At 40.5% G+C, this 13,143-nt stretch overlaps 1 protein-coding gene across 2 annotated transcripts in view; it reads left to right on the top strand.

Moving 5' to 3' along the window:
• Positions 1–13,143, top strand: part of FBXL5 (F-box and leucine rich repeat protein 5) — a 75,193-nt gene that overhangs the window by 13,427 nt on the left and 48,623 nt on the right. Inside the window, exon 3 of one of the 2 annotated variants that reach the window (XM_059381170.1) lies at positions 9,036–9,102. The exons of the other annotated variant lie outside the window; for it this stretch is intronic. The gene's annotated coding sequence lies outside the window, so the exon portion shown is untranslated. The remainder of the gene's footprint in view (positions 1–9,035; positions 9,103–13,143) is intronic. 2 annotated transcript variants of the gene reach the window in all.

The following is a 13,143-nucleotide window of genomic DNA, read 5'->3' as shown; positions in this document are numbered from 1 at the left end:
ACAGTACACGAAGGAACCTAATTGTTTCATACCAGTGAAAGAAAGGAAAAAAAGACCAGAGGGTAAATGCACTATCCAAGTAATTTGGAAACAAGGTTAAAATATGAGATTGACCTCAGATTTCTTTCAGGTAACAAATTGTAGAAGTTGACATACATAATATACTAGAAAGAACCTGTCAGCCTAAAATTATATGCCCAGAGAAAATGTGTTCTAGAAACAAAGGCAAGGGGCACCTAGGTGGCTCAGTGGGTTGGGCCTCTGCTTTCGGCTGGGGTGGTGATCTTGGGGTTCAGGGATCAGGTCCCGCGTTGGGCTCTCTGCTCAGCAGGGAGCCTGCTTCCCTCTCTGTCTTTACCTGCTGCTCTGCCTACTTGTGATCTTTCTCTGTCAAATAAATAAATAAAATCTAAAAAAAAAAAAAAAAAAAAAGGCAAGGGGCACCTGGGTGTGGCTCAATCTGTTAAGTGCCTGCTTTCTGCTCAGGTCATGATCTCCGTTTCCTGGGATTGAACCCCATTCCTGAGGTCCCTGCTCAGCAGAGTCTGTTGCTCCCTTTCCCTCTGCCTCTGGTCCCTGCTTGCTGTGCTCTCTCTCAAATAAATAAAACCTTGAACGAAAGTAAAAACAAAGGCAAAATACTCTTTCACACTAAAGGTGAAAGAATTAATCACTAGCAGGTCTATTACACGAGAAATTTTAAAGGAAGTCAAGTCTTTTAAGGCTGACAGGAATACACTAGAGACCAAAAAGCAGGTCTGCAACTTGTTACTTAACTGCCATAAGCTATGGATTGTATGTTTTTTTCCCCAAGATTTTATCTATTTATTTGACAGAGACAGAGATCACAAGTAGACAGAGGCAGGCAGAGAGAGAGGGAGAAGCAGGCTTCCCACCGAGCAGAGACCCCAATGTGGGGCTCGATCCCAGGACTCAGATCATGACCTAAGCCAAAAGCAGAAGCTTAACCCACTGAGCCACCCAGGCACCCCTGGATTGTATGTTCTTTTTTTTTTTTTTAAAGATTTTATTTATTTATTTGACAGAGAGAAATCACAAGTAGATGGAGAGGCAGGCAGAGAGAGAGAGAGGGAAGCAGGCTTCCTGCTGAGCAGAGAGCCCGATGCGGGACTCGATCCCAGGACCCTGAGATCATGACCTGAGCTGAAGGCAGCGGCTTAACCCACTGAGCCACCCAGGCGCCCCTGGATTGTATGTTCTTTAAAAAGATTTTATTTATTGCGAGAGAGCGTGCTCACAAATGGGGATGAGGGGCAGAGGAAAAGGGAGAAGCAGGCTCCCTGCTCAGTGGAGCACTCCACTGAGCAGGGAGCCTTACAGGTGGCCTTGATCCCAGTACTCTGAGATTATGACCTGAGCAACTCAACCGACTGAGCCACCCAGGTGCCCTGGATTGTGCTCTTTTTTTTCCCCCAGGGCTCCCATACAGATGATTATTAAAGCTGTATTAGGTGCATGATGGTGTTCACACTATTGTCTCTATTTTTTTTCTATTCTTAATATTTGAGATTTTCCATCATAGGATATTTTTTAAATTTACATTACCCAACAGTATATTATCTACAATAAATGAATCTAATTCAGTTTCATGTGAGGCTATGTTTAGATGACAGGAATCCTGTACTAACTGATTTTGTAACATATGTCCGACAAAGTGTTACACAGTTCTTATAAAACTGGATTTTGAAATCTCTATGGACTACAGTAATAAGTACTGCTTCTAAGTGTTCCATAATCGTAAAAAGAAAAGAAAAGAAAAGAAAAAGCTACTGTGCTGTTACTTTGCATAGGTTTTAATTAATTAGCTGGGACTTAAAAGTATACACACATATTCAAACATGCTGGAAGAAAATATGTGCATTGTTTTCCCTTCTGTCTTGCAATATGCTTTAAAGATATATAATAAGGTTTTATCAGTAACAATGGTGGGCTGACTAAGAAATTATACTGGGGACCTGAATGCATTTCCCTCCTTTATCAATAATCTTAGCTTGTTTCCAAGTAGCTTTTTAATTTTGTATATCTTATGCTTTTACTTTTAAAATACCAATAGTTTTTCTAAAGGAGTATGAGTTCTTTTTTTTTTTTTAAGGTTTTATTTATTTTTTGGCAGAGACTGAGAGAGCAAACACAAGCAGGGGAAGTGGGAGAGGGAGAAGCAGGCTTCCTGCTAGCAGGGAGCCCAGTGCGGGGCTTGATCCCAGGACCCTGAGATATGACCTGAGCTGAAGGCAGACATTTAATGACTGAGTCACCCAGGCACCTTAAAATACCAATGATTTGATAAACTCACATATTAAATTATATTTATTATAATCTTCTATACTTTTACATTTTAAAATGTAGCTTGAATAGTGGTACCTGGCTAGCTCAGTTGGTGAAGCGTATGGCTCTTGATCTTGGGGTTGTGAATTTGAGCCCCCCACTTTCGGTGTAGAGATTGCTTAAAAATAAAATCTTTAGGGGCGCCTGGGTGGCTCAGTGGGTTAAAGCCTCTGCCTTCGGCTCAGGTCATGATCCCAGGGTTCTGGGATCGAGCCCTGCATTGCCCTCTCTGCTTGGCAGGGAGCCTGCTTCCCCTTCTCTCTCTCTGCCTCCCTCTCTGCCTACTTGTGATCTCTGTCAAATAAATAAATAAAATATATTTTTTTAAATAAGTAAAATCTTTAAAAGGGAATAAAAAAAGAATGTAACTTGAATGAAGTAAAGATTTGCTGTTTAAAATAAACATTAAAAAATAAAAATAAAATAAACATTTTTCTTCATATTGTCATTATTTTATATTCCAGATCCAGGGGTTGAGCTTGAACTCTGTTTTCAATTCATAGTTAAAAATTTTTTTTATTAACTTTTTTTAAAAGTAATCTCTGTTGGGTGCCTGTGTGGTTCAGTCATTATATGGCTGCCTTTGGCTCAGGTCATGATCCCAGGGTCCTGGGATCGAGTGCTGAATTGGGCTCACACTTAGCTGGAAGTCGGCTTCTCTCTTTCCCACTCCCCCTGCTTGTGTTCCCTCTCTGGCTCTCTTTTTCTCTCTCTCTCTCTCTCTCTGTGTCAAATAAATAAAGTCTTTAAAAAAAAAAAAGTAATCTCTGTTCCTAACATGCAGCTTGAACTTATGACCTTGGGACTGAGAGTGGGATGCTCTACCAACTGAGCCAGCCAGGTGCTCTGTCACTTCGTACTTTTTATTTATTTTTTAAAGTATGGTTTATGTGCAATTTGTATTAGTTTGATTAAAATGTTACAAGTTACAGATTTGAAAATGTCACATTACACATGGACTGAACATCTGTAGCTGAAAATCTTGATACTTTCTGTCAGCAGCAGATGAAATGCCTTCACACATTAAACCACAAGTAATTGGATTTTATTAACCAACACTTAATTGTACAATTATTAGCCTTCCCAATAAAGCAATAATTAAATTGGCCATCTTATACCAGGGAAACAAATGAAAAGGCAACAAACTATCCTAACAATTCATATTTTATTTATTACCTACTTTCTATTACTTGTTTCTCATAACAGTTGCCAAGGATGATCGTGGTATCAGACTCAGACTTTAAGCAAGTTGCTTTGGCATTTTCTATAAAGAGATTTGCTGGTTTCAATTCACAATTAGCTTGTGACCCGGTGTTTAAGAAAGCACTATCCTATGCCATTTAATTTGCATTTAGAGGTAGTATAAGGCTTTGCTCAGTCTCATTTGAAGGCAATGATGAGTATTTCCAGATCTACATGTAAAATAGGAGGATGCTGCTACTTAGAATAAAACTCATAAAAGATACAAGTTGTTCAGGACACCTGGGTGGCTCTGTAGGTTATGCGTCTGCCTTGGGCTCAGGTCATGACCCAGTCTGGCATCAGCATTGGACTCCTTGCTCAGCGGGAAGTCTGCTTCTCCCTCTGCCTCCTACTGTCCCTGATTGTGCTCTCTTTCTGACAAAATCTTTTAAAAACATACAAGATGCTTAACGTGTTAAATAAAACTTCCATTTTAAGAAATACTGAATTTCTGTAGAAAATGCCAAGTGTTATATTAGGCACTTATTTTTTAAATAAAGATTTATTTATTCATTTATTTAGAGAGCATGAAGGGGAAGAGGATGAGAGAGAATCTTGAGCAGACTTCCCATGGAGTGCAGAGCCCATCATAGGGCTCAACCTCACAGCCCCAAGACTGTGACCTGAACCAAAATCAAGAGTTGGATGCTTAACCAACTAAGCCACCCAGGTGCCTGCTAGGCACTTTCATGATGTTTTGTCATGGATTGCCATAAAGGTTAAAGACCTTGCCCGTGATCATGACCATGTGATGGTTCAGTGAAAGAGCCAAAGAACCTAAGTACTATGACATATATTCAAGTGTCTTTTGCACTTACCATGATTCAAATCATTAAGCATGGGATGAAATTTCTTGATTAATAGTTTGAATTTGTAAAAGCACTAATATAATTTATAATTTCCCTTTAAACTGAGAGGTATTGGGTGCCTGGGTGGCTCAGTGGGTTAAGCCGCTGCCTTCTGCTCAGGTCATGATCTCAGGGCCCTGGGATTGAGTCCTGCATCAGGCTCTCTGCTCAGCAGGGAGCCTGCTTCCCTCTCTCTCTCTGCCTGCCTCTCTGTCTACTTGTGATCTCTCTCTGGCAAATAAATAAATAAAATCTTTTAAAAAAAAAAACAACTGAGAGGTATTCAACAACTAGTAATTTCTTTTTAAGTGAGTCTTAGTTAATACCAGTGACCTGAAAACAGTACCAATGTTTAAAACCCTAATATAGTTAGCAATTTGGGGAAGTTTTCTACATAAATACCTTGTGGCCTAACAGGCTGCACTTTCATCAAACTGACAGCAAACAACAAATACCTTATATATTTAAAATGTGAAAAGTCATGTCAATCTAAAAGATTTACATTATATGGATGAGATAACTAAATGGTTTTTGTTTGTTTGTTTTTTAAAAGATTTTTATTTATTTGACAGAGAGAGATCACAAGTAGGCAGAGAAGGAGGCAGAGAGGGGGGGAAGCAGGCTCCCTGCTGAGCAGAGAGCCTGATGTGGGCATGATCCCTGGAGCCTGGGATCATGACCTGAGCCGAAGGCAGAGGCTTAACCCACTGAGCCACCCAGACGCCCTGTTTGTTTGTTTTATCCAAAATGTGTTTATTGGGATAGTTTCTCATCTCGATTCAGGGGCTTTTAGTAAGCCTTCTGTAAGCCTTGCTTTCCTCTTGTAGGCTGCCAAAGGACCGTGGAACAACCAACACACCAAACTACCGTTTATGTATGGTTAAAAACCATGGTGATTTTGTAGCATCTTGGGCTCTTTCATGTCCATGAAATAGGAGGTGGGGCTCTGCACCAGGTGTTTCTTCTTCCTCTTCTCTCCTGGGGAGTGAAAGACGGAGGTCCTTCTTGAGGGTCATGTTCTCATGGGGAGGTCGTCACCACCAGGTAGTCTTTTTAAAAAGAGTGTGTCAACAGGAACTTGAGGCAATTCTGTTCGCAGTGGGCCACAAGAAGAGTGAATCAGCTTCCTCTTGCTTCAGCGGAAGGGTTTGGCATACAGTCATGAACACTTCACTTGTGACCCAGATTCCTTTGGAGGGGGTCCTTTGGAGAACACAGATGTACATATACTGTAGTCAGAGTTCTGGCAACAGCCAAATGCCTCTCAGATGAGAGTTCGTGTATTTGTTTTTTTCCTTAAAGACCAGACTTTCTGTGTAATTTTGGATTGAGGGCCAGAGAGTCTCATCCTAAATTTCAGTTCCTTTCCTCAGATAAACTTTAACTCTTCTCAAGTGGCATAAAAATCACTTTTATTACATTTAAAAACATTTACTATGATTTTCGTATGAACAAAGCTCCATGCTAGGCAGAGAAGTTGGTGAGGGATGTAGGAAAATGGGAAACAGCTGTAGCTTAGAGCATATGCCTTGACCACTCCCTGTGGGTACTCTGGGACTCAGGTAATGTTAAGCACACCTAGAAGACTGGTAGGATGGCCCCGCAAAAAGTTTTAACAAATTTGCTGGGTAACTTAAGCAAGGCAGATCATCTTAAGGGAAAAAGAAATGAGTTGGATGAGTACTAAAACCACTGCTGGAGTGAAGAAGGGATTCTGAATACGATGTACCTCAAATTTGTCCTGGCTCAGACCCCTGAGAGTGTATCTGGTCCCCAGGGAACTAGAGGCAGCCCTACTTCTACAGTATTTCACAAGGAAGAAGGCACCTAAGTTCATGATGACCATTGGAATACAGGGTTCAGAGGAAGAATGGGAGAACCACAGTGGCACATTTGTCATGTGGGGTAGCAGTATAGCTACAATCGGAGAGAATCTGCTACTGAGCATGTGGGAGACATTCCTGGGGAGTCAGGAGCATGTTGCAGTATGGTAGATTTTGCTGATTTTACAAAAATGGATTTTACAGCTATAGGTCCTGTACTTGCTAGAGGAGCAATGAATCATTAAGATTAACATATTAATGATATCTTGACCTCATTTGTACCTGTGGGCTCTTGGGGCCTGGGATATATATAGTTATATAAGGATGAACAAAAGTGTCCCTACTTTTACAGAGGGCCCACTTTAGTGAGAGAACAGACACATTCATATCAATGAAAATAAAATGCAATGTATTTGCCATTGTAAATGAAATACTGCACTGGATGCCTTATTGAACAGCACATAGGAGTATATGGGTTCTATTCTGTAGAAATTGGGGTGCCATTACATGTTTTAACTAAGGCAGAGTCATTTAGCTTATCTATGTTTTAGAAATACTTCTGGCTGGTCTGGTAGAAGGATTGAATGAGAAGAAGCTAAAATCAAGACTTGTTCAATCAGGTCAATTGGGCCTAAGTTAGGTGTGTATCAGAATGACTGGAGAAGAGGGGGTGCATCAGAGATGTTTAAGAGGACTACGTATCTTATTAGATATTGAAGTTATGGAGAGTGAGAGCTTTTAAAATAACTCAAAAATCCTTAGAGGCAGTATTTCCTTTTTAAAAAAAATTTGTAAGAAATTTCTACACCCAACGCGAGGTTTGAACCCAACCACAAGATCAAGAGTCATGTGCTCTAGCCCTTGAGCCTGTGAGGCACCCCTCGAGGCAGTATTATGTGCACTAAAAGATACAGGGTCTGGGACTATACTGCCTAGATTTGAGTCATGATACTGATGTTCCAGGGCTGCCTTGGGCAAATTACACATCCCGTCCATCTCCTTTCATCTGTAAAATGGGGATGATCATAGTACCCATACTTCATACAGTCATTCTGTGGGAATAAATATAATTTAATGTAAAAGAAGCCCTTAGGAGAGTGCCTGGTACCCAGGTTTGTTTACTATCATTATTCTAGCTAGGGTAAGTAACTGGATGAGCATCAGTAAAAGTCACTGAAATGAAAATACAGAGGACTGGCAAACTCAGAGGACAGAGAAAATGCTGAGTTCATTCTTGGACGTACCGAATTTAGAGTTTCTGATCCATGGTAGTCACATACTGTTTGTTGAATACTAGTAGAAATGAACAGGGTTTTCCTTTTGAAAGTGCTTTGATCATATACGAAATACTGTCATAAGCTCTGTACATGTATAATCTCCATTCTCACACAGTCCCTGTCAGATAGGTAGGATTATTTCCATTTTAGTTTATTTAGCAGAATAATGAACAGGATTGCAGCTTAACAATATTAACAAAGGCCACATTTCCAGAAAGTGAAAGAAGTTCTGATTTATTCTGCTGGTGGTGAGTGAGAAAGTAGACTGGTTGAGATTGGAACACAGACACTGATTCCAAAGCTGGTGTACTGAATCACTACGATGGCTTGAACTATTTTGAAACCTTTGACCCCTAGTGTCTCTCTCTCTCTCTCTTTCTCCTTTAAGATTTTATTTATTTATGGGATGCCTGGGTGCCTCAGTTGGTTGAGCATCTGCCTTCGGCTTGGGTCATGATCTGGGATTGAGTCCCATATCATGTTACCTGCTCAGTGGGGAACCTACTTCTCCCTCTCCCTCTGCCATTCCTTCTGCTTGTACTCTCTCTGTCTGTCAAATAAATAAAGTATTAAAAAAACAAAAAAGACTTTATTTATTTATTTATTTATTTGAAGTAAGGGGCGGGGAGTGGGTAGGAGCAGAGGGAGATGGAGAAAGAGAATCTTAAACTAACTGTGCTGAGTGTGTAGCCCAGGGGCTCGACCTCACAACCCTGAGATCATGACCTCAGCCAAAATCAAGAGTTGGGTACTCAACTGACCAAGCTACCTGGGTACACCCCCCCAACCCCCGTTCCCTGAATCTCTTAATACTAGAGTCTATTAAGGAATGTCATCCTATTTTATAAAGTGTTGGATGTTTAATAATAAGAATATCTGTAATTTATTCTATGGCTATTATGGGTTAGGCATTACACATATATTGTCTTTAATCTTCACAATACCCCTTCAGCATGTTATAATAGGTATTTTAAAGCAGTGGAAACTAAGGCTCAGAGATGTCCAAAAACTTGCCAAGAGTTGCATAACTACTGAGAGGAGAGGAGAGATTTGAGCTCAGGTCTATTTATTCCCAAAGTCTGTACTATTATCTTCCAAATTTAGCTATATTACATTTAATATATCATGTCACATTTTTCAAGTGACACCATGAGTTCCATGAATTCTACCACCATGTTATCAAGTTCAAAAAACAGTTTTAATTATGGAAGCATAATAACAGGAATACTATTTTTCAAATTTCAGTTACATAAGAATCATATACAGAGCCTGAGACTTGATCCCAAATGTATCGAATCAAATGTTCAAAGGTTGAGTCTTAGAAATCAGATCTTTAAAAGGACCTGATATGGTTCTAATGAAGGTTCTACAAGGACCATGTTTTGAGGAATGTTGCAAGGATGGGGTTGGTTCAGGTACTCGGCATCTGAGCTCTCTAGGTGAAATCTTTATTTTTTGGAAAAATTTTTCTTTTAAGATTTTATTTATTTCTTTGTCAGGGAGAGAGAGAGAGCACACATAAGCAAGGGGAACTGTTGGCAGAGGGAGAAGCAGGATCTGCTCTGAGTAAGTAGCCTGATGTGGAACTTGATCCCAGGACCCTGGGATCCTGACCTGAGCCAAAGGTAGATGCTTAACCAACTGGGCCACCCAGGTGTCCCTGGGTAAAATATTATGGCACTTTTATTGCCAGTACCATAGCTTATTACCTCTAAGTTATTATTTCAGATCTTCTATTGTTAATTTAGCTGATTGCAAGCACTTAGCTAAGAAACATGAAGCCATGTGATCTCTGCCTCATGTTCTGTCAATATATTATTTCCCATTCCCTTCGCACCTTTTTCACGGATGAAACTCCCAGCAAAGCTGTATGGAAGAACTTGCACTTCACAGGAAATTAACTATGATAGCTATGTAGAGGAAGAGCATTACAGCATGGTGAAAACATCAGACCTGGCTTCGAGTCCTACTTCTGCCCCTTCGAGCTTTGGTTCCAGTAATACTGGTTTGGCAGAACCTACTTCACAATGCTGTGAGAGAATGGGGTGCCTGGTGTAGAGTTAAGATCTCAATAATTGGTGGCTATCATCAATGCTTAATACACCCTTGTGTTTAGAGAGGAAGACCCTAGAAGTACTATGCTGTATGCAAAGAGAGGGTTATTGTTTCTTCTGAACTGCTTCACTTAGAGGATGGCAAGATTAAATGCATGTAAATCTGTAATTGTGAATGGAACTAATCACAATAAAATGCATCACACGTAAACTAATTACAGTTAGACTAGTTACACAAAGAAAATAATGGTTGGGTAAAGGTCAACTAACTCTTGATAGACTTATCTGAGTGGTTGGTGATTGATTTCCCATAATAGGTAAGCAGTTGTCTGGGAGAGTCCTTTTTGCATGTGTTGGAGATTATATGTATTAATTACTTATCCCCCCTTATCACTCTCAAAATTGTTCCAGAAAGGGGAAGTGATTTGCCCAAGGTCCCATGGGTAAGGTAGGCAGTGACAGAGGTAGAATTAGAACTTTGGTCTATGTTTTATGTATTAACTAGGCCATTAAAAAACAAAAAAAGCTATTAGTTAATGGGAAGCAGAGGTGTGTATGACCTGTTTCTTTCTGCTGTCAGCATTTAAAAATTTACCAGGAGTTGCCTTATATAACTCCAGATACTGTGTTTTGAGTTTATGAGGGTTTTAAAAAACGTCAGTGGTAGGAGGAAGAAAACAGAACCAGTACTTCCATAAATCCCCCCCCACACCCATGGGGATTAAGCAATTGCCTGCCAGATTTCATCATTACAATAAATGTAAGCCTGACAATTTACAGGAAGCTTATCGGTCCTTTCCGTTCCAGAAACTTGTGATGCTTTTCCTCACTACATGGTACAAACAGCTGAATCAAATTGTCTTTAAGAGTAGCCACCTTTCCCTCAGGCTATATACACTGCACCATCCTGTTCCATGCAAGTTAGCCCATAATAGGGCCTTTGATTGAAAGTCAAGCAGTTGGTGCTGACTTGGCAATATTTACTGAGAACAAAATAAGTGACACATAGGTATGTTTAAGAAATGGAAGGCTCTTGTCTGGAATTTTTGCAAAGAAACATTATGAACCATTATACACATTACATGTTCATATTTATAATGAAGCAAAATCTGGTCTTAGCATTATCTGAACTACTAATCTTCAAAAGGACTGAGACCATTCTGTATTTGGACACCTATAGTTTATTGTGTAGCCCGTATTCTTTGCGCGGTTACTTTTGGCTCCAGTTCAGAGATTGAGAGCACATATTAGTCATTTAGTTTGTTGACATAAACTAATGACAAACTTGTCTTTTGGTGTAGAGTTAAGTGCATGTTCTAGGATGAGTAAGACATAGATTTATAGCCCTGATTTTCCACTAACTGGCTCTATGACATTGGACAAGTCAATAACTGTCTAAACATAATTTCCCTTTTTTGCCAAGTGAGAAAAAAAATAAAACCTTCCACATATAGTAGTTTTAAGGATTATACATGATAATTCATTGAAGAATTTATAGTGCCTAGTACATAGAAAGACCTTAATACATTTTAATTACTGCTTTCTTCTCTTTCCATCTATATATTTTTCTTTCCTTTATTCCTTCCCCTACTCTGTTTTTCCTCATTTTTATTTCTATCAATTTGTTTCCTTTTTCTTTTATGCTTCTTCCTCTTCTCAGTTCTTCTGTTATCCTATGTCTTTGTACAAGTCCAAGCAATTCTTTTTCTCGTATGTGAGACCCCCATCTCTAGGGGAGACAGGGCCACCCCTTGAAAAAGGGAACAATAAGTCGTGTCTGTATTCCAGTCTGATGCCTTATCCTTTTAGTCAAGAATGGGAAGCATGTGTTCCAAAAATGCAAACTTGAAGTTCTGGAAAGGGATACTGAGGCTCACTGTGGACACAACGGGTCAATGAACAGGAAAATGCCCAATGTGGCAGATATCCCCCAACTCAATCCCTTTCCGCGGTCCCCAACCCCGAATTTCTAAGATCTTAAAAAAATTATTTATTTATTTATTTATTTATTTGTCAGAGAGAGAGAGAGGGATTACAAGAGAGCAGAAGTGGTCTTCCTTACTGAGCAAGGACGCCTGATGTGCGACTCAGTCCCAGGACCCTGAGACCATGACCTGAGCTGAAGGCAGATACTTAAACATCTGAATCACCCCGCATCCCCAAAATTTCTAAGACTTTTGAAAGATCTGGCAGCAACTCTGGAACCCTGGCTGGCTCCGGAGGCCTTGCCCAGGTTAGGCAGGTCCTATGGGTGTGTCATGCAGGAAGTGCCACAGGGGCTCGGTGGTCAAAGGATTAGAACCCAGCTAGAACTCACTGGAATGGGTTTCTTGGGACAAGTGGGGAAGCCCCACGTCAGAAGAATAGGACCGTGAGGAGGAAATATAGGCCAAGTTCTCCAGGCACAGTTATAGCAAGCATGCTTGTGTTCTCTCTGTGGGGTGGGGTGGACCTCAGACACTGGATATAGCTCTGTCATTATGATCTTATGGTGATTAATGTTAATTAAACCAAAATCTTTAAAACAAAAGAAAACCCAATTTTGTTTTTGTTTTCTTTTCTTTTCGTTCTTTCTTTTTTTTTTTAAAGATTATTTATTTATTTAGTTATTTGACAGAGAGAGAGAGAGAGAGAGAGAGAGAGCGCGTGCACAAGCAGAGGAAGCAGCAGAGGGAAAGGGAGAAGCAGGCTCTCCACAGAGCACAGAGTCCCACGTGGGGCTCCATCCCAGGACCCTGGGATCATGACCTGAGCTGAAGGCAGATGCTTAACCAAGTGAGCCACCCAGGCATCTCTAATTTTGTTTTTCTTTCTTTCTTTTTTTTTTTTTTTAAGATTTTATTTATTTGACAGAGAGAGACAGTGAGAAAGGGAATACAAGCAGGGGAAGTGGGAGAGGGAGAAGAAGGCCTCCTGTGAGCAGGGAGCCCGATGTGGGGCTCCATCCCAGGATGCTGGGATCATGACCTGAGCCGAAGGCAGACGCTCAATGATTGAGCCACCTAGGTGCCCCATATTTGCTTTTCAAATACAAAGTTAGGGGGAATTTTTTGCTAAAATTTTATTATTTATTTATTTATAGAATTTATTATTTGAGAGAATGCACACGCAGGAGGAAGGGCAGAGGGAGAGGGAGAGAGAGAATCTTTTTTTTTTTTTTTTAAGATTTTATTTATTTATTTGGCAGACAGAGGTCACAAGTAGGCAGAGAGGCAGGCAGAGGAAGCAGACTCCCTGCTGAGCAGAGAACTCGATGCTGGGGCTCAATCCCAGGACCCTGGGATCATGACCTGAGCTGAAGGCAGAGGCTTTAACCCACTGAGCCACCCAGGCTCCCCGGAGAGAGAGAATCTTAAGCAGTCTCAATGCCCATCTCATAGCTCCATCCTCAATCTCACGACTCTGAGATTGTGACCTCAGTGGAAATCAAGAGTGGGGTGCTTAACCCACTGAGCCACTCAGATGCCCCCTTCTAGCACCTTTTATTTTTTATTTTTTTAAAGATTTTATTTATTTGATAGAGGGAGAGAGAGCATGAGAAGGGAGAAGCAGA

Source organism: Mustela nigripes, chromosome 1, assembly GCF_022355385.1.
Source record: "Mustela nigripes isolate SB6536 chromosome 1, MUSNIG.SB6536, whole genome shotgun sequence".
In the NCBI taxonomy this organism is placed as follows: domain Eukaryota; kingdom Metazoa; phylum Chordata; class Mammalia; order Carnivora; family Mustelidae; genus Mustela; species Mustela nigripes.
The sequence above is the reverse complement of the archived record's forward strand: the minus strand, read 5'-3'. Positions and strand labels throughout refer to the sequence as shown.